The following is a 3,624-nucleotide window of genomic DNA, read 5'->3' as shown; positions in this document are numbered from 1 at the left end:
TGCATCCCTGCTTCTGGGCCCAGGGGCTGCTTAGGGATCCCCCCATTGGCAAGCTAACAAAAATAAATATACTCTTTGCATTTTATCCGTGGGTTTGTGATTGTTCCTGCATTGTGGCTGTGCTGACTCACACAGCCATTGTGACTACCCCCACTGGCATCTCATACGCCCTCTGCTCAAGGGACACATGCCAGTCTGCCCTGTGAGGGGATGCTGAGAGAAATAAGTTTGTTAGGGTTAGGGGAGACCTCATCACCATGCTCCAGTATTTAGAGGGTGCTACAAAGACGATGGAAACTTTCTTTTTACAAGGACTCACATGGAAAAGACAAGGAGTAATGGGTACAAGATTCCAACTGGACACAAGAGGAACATTTGTCACAATCAGCCAGTGGAATAATCTCCCCAGGGAGGTGGTTGATTCCCCAACATTGGATATGTTTAAGATTCAGCTGGAGTGGGCGCTGGCCCAGCTTGCCTAGACCATGGTCTTGCCAGAAGGGTTGGACCAGGTGATCCCTGAGGTCCCTTCCAACCTGGGATCCTCTGATTCTGTGATTACATCTCTGCCCTGGCCACAGCCAAGCACTCGCCTGGGGTGTCCGGCTGGATGACAGCATCTGCTGATTTCAGAGGTTGTATTTCACTGCGGGAACTGAGAGTCCAAGCGTTTGGAGTTACCTGGGAACTAACCACATTCTGAAGCAAGCCAGCAGCCCTGTGATGCCAGCAGCTGCTCATCCTTTGAGAGGTACATGTGCTTCTGGGCTCAATTCTTCTGGAGGCTGCTCCGCCACAAAGCAGACAATGCTCTACAAGTTGAAATACCCATTTTATTTAATGCTGTAGCATTAGGCAAGCGCCGCACCTTTGAAGAGACCGTGGTGTTTTGGCTTCCACAAGCCCTGCCTGCCATAGCCCTCTTGTGAGTCAGTAGGCAAGAAGCAAAAAAGAAACAGAAAAAAAGCCATCCCCCAAACCACCTGTGAAAAGCGGCCTCTAAACCCCTTCTTCTGCCTTACGACGGACTTCTTAGACGGGGCGGATGGACCTTCCCCCGGGGCGCCGCTCCAGGCGCACAGCGCCTCTACCGCCCACAGACCAAGGCAGCGCGGCCCGGCGGGGGAGAGGCGACCGAGGGAGTTTTTCTTTTCAGTCGCTCCCTGGGCGCGCCCGACACGCGTGACCCCCAGAAGACACAAGTGTCACGATCCCCGCTCCCTCCCGGCACGTCGGCGAAAACGGGGAGTGGAGCTGGGAGGGGGGGGCGGTGTGGCGCGTCCAGGTGGCTGTGCCATCCGCTTATCGGGGCTGCCGGGCCGGCCCCCGCTCAAGCTTTTAATTTTAATTTGCCCAACTTGTGGACAAATGCACAGGCTCAGGCGTTCATCCTGTGGTGAAGAGCAATAAGGAAATTGTTGGAACGCTTCAGGATGAGCTGGTCAGTAGCCTTTGATAGGAATGTTTCAGGCTATCCACTTTGTGCTTTGGCTCTATTCCTTTATTGCTTGCGGGAGGTTTGAGTTCACTGGATAGAATCTTTCTGTGTGGATTAATAGTGTTATTCTGGTCTCTTATCTTACAGATGAAATCACACCAGTATAAAATGAAAATACCTTGACATATGTTAACTTTAAAATTCCGGGCCTTATTTTCCTTGAAACTGGATTTTCGGATATGGTGTTAGAAGATGTTACAGAATTGTAAGTGTTCTGCCTCTTGTTGCTCTTTCGTGTTGGTTTCCTGGTGCAAAATGTTGTGTAAGGTCTATGAACTAAGTGGTTTTATTTTTTTGAATACTTGCTAGCTAAATAGCATATTTTTATATATAATATTATAATTATATGTATTATGAGTTATATTAATATAAATCTTAGACTGCAGCCTTGAGGGTGATCTCTTCCAGACAGCCATGTCATAGAGTAGTTCTTGCATGATTTGTAATTGTAGATGATTCCACAATTTGTAGCCTTAATTTTGCATAGGTTCTGTGTTGAACTTTCCAGTAGTTTGTTTGATTTTACATTTCCTGAAGGCCTAGGCAAAGATTTAAAAAGCTAGCAGACTGAAAGATGGGTATGTGTTACTTCATTATGCCATGTTGCTCCGTAACCTGTTTTGAGTATCAGTGGTATTCAAGAAATTGCCGAGATTTAGAGGGTGAATTTGTATTTTTAGGTACTGAGCAGAAAAGTACAGTGGATCTTTACGCAGGTGGCCAGTTGATCAAGCTTATGCTGCAGTGTGGCTGATTTATTGGTTAGTTCCAACAAATATCATCTTAATGCAGAGATTTGTATTAGTTCTGTAATCAAAACTGTAATCACTGTCCCTGGTCATGTGTTCATCCTTACTTTACTTTGCTTCAGTGAGAATACACCTGAGGGCAGAAGAATTACAAAGCTGGACCAGATTTTGAAAAATGGAAATAACAGGGGTAAGTCATTGTTGTTAAAGGGCTGCATGCATTTATTTTCTGTGCTTCTAAATTGGTCAGTTTGCATTCAGCTGCCTCGAGCAGAGCTTTCCAGACAGTTCCATTACAGAAGCTACTTTCGAGTAGCTTGCGGGGGGGGTCCTGTGTATGAATGATGCTGGAAAAGCAATCTTACTGCCTTACTCGGTGTACTTGACAGTAAATGGGAAGAGATCACAGGCCAAATTTTATTTTGGTGAATGCGTTTCTGATCTTCAGGTATGCAAGGGAATTGCTGATGTTGCTGCCCACTCTGGAGGCTGGTTCGAACAGTGGCTTGTAACTCCTGCGTGTTTGCCTGAGTAAGAATGTAGGGTAGGTTCCATCTGTGTTTCATCCGTTATCTTCTGTGTAAATGTGTTTGCATCAGTTTGGATGCCTACAAGCTCATCGAGTCATTTGGTGATTGAGATGCCATGTGATGCCCAGAGAGCTGTATCTTTACGTGCTCTGCAAAAAAATCTGGAGGTCTGTTGGATGATACCAAATTAGAAGCATGATGATTTTCAGTTTATCATGTGCTGATAAGGAGGAATTAAATGTGGAATGGCTGGGAAACAACGGACAAGTTATGAGCGATCCAGACTGAGTGGCCCCACTGTAATCAGGCTGTAGCTGTTGTGAAGAACACCTGCAAGGCCAAGGGGCTGAGAAACTGCGTGAGTTGCAAAAAGATAAGAAAGCCGGACTGTGGAAAACAAGATGTTTGCCTAACAGAAGAACTGTCATTTTAGAGTAAAGGTTCTTTTGGCTGCATCTGTTCTCCCGTGATACAAAAACTTGACAGCTACTGGGGACAACTACTACTTCAGGAGAATCTCTCTGGTGGAATGGAGTGCTGGACATGCTTTGCCTTCCCATCACCGGCAGAAGAAGGAAGAGTTGAAAAAGAGGGCTCAGGAGCAAGAGACAGCAAGGCAGTTGCTGTACCAGATCCTTTTGCCTTACTTTATCTGACAGAACGGCTGCCTTCTGCTCGCTGGTTCTTAGCTGGAAATACAGTGAGAGCTTCTTGCTGTAGCCTCTTCAAGGGGAAAGACTGCCTCCTCTCTTCCAGGGGGTGTGCTGCTTTTGACCCCCTTGTTCTGAGTGGAGGATCTGCAGTTGTCATGGTTAGATCGCACGGGGACAGTCTATACCTTTGACTC

At 46.6% G+C, this 3,624-nt stretch overlaps 1 long non-coding RNA gene across 3 annotated transcripts; it reads left to right on the top strand.

Annotated features, from left to right (window-relative positions):
• Positions 1–1,332: 1,332 nt before the first annotated feature.
• Positions 1,333–3,195, top strand: LOC113477280. Of its 3 annotated transcripts, none has more exons than XR_003397871.1 (5): positions 1,333–1,441; positions 1,586–1,703; positions 2,179–2,259; positions 2,370–2,437; positions 2,696–3,195. It is a non-coding gene; the product is annotated as an uncharacterized LOC113477280 (long non-coding RNA). The 3 variants fall into 3 exon arrangements; XR_003397872.1 differs by adding an exon at positions 1,986–2,076 and having other exon boundaries at positions 1,333–1,703; XR_003397870.1 differs by having other exon boundaries at positions 1,333–1,703.
• Positions 3,196–3,624: the final 429 nt, after the last annotated feature.

This window comes from Athene cunicularia (genome assembly GCF_003259725.1).
Source record: "Athene cunicularia isolate RWA chromosome 2 unlocalized genomic scaffold, athCun1 chr2_part1, whole genome shotgun sequence".
Lineage (NCBI taxonomy): Eukaryota > Metazoa > Chordata > Aves > Strigiformes > Strigidae > Athene > Athene cunicularia.
Note: the sequence above shows the minus strand (reverse complement) of the source record. Positions and strands in the feature narration are given on the sequence as shown.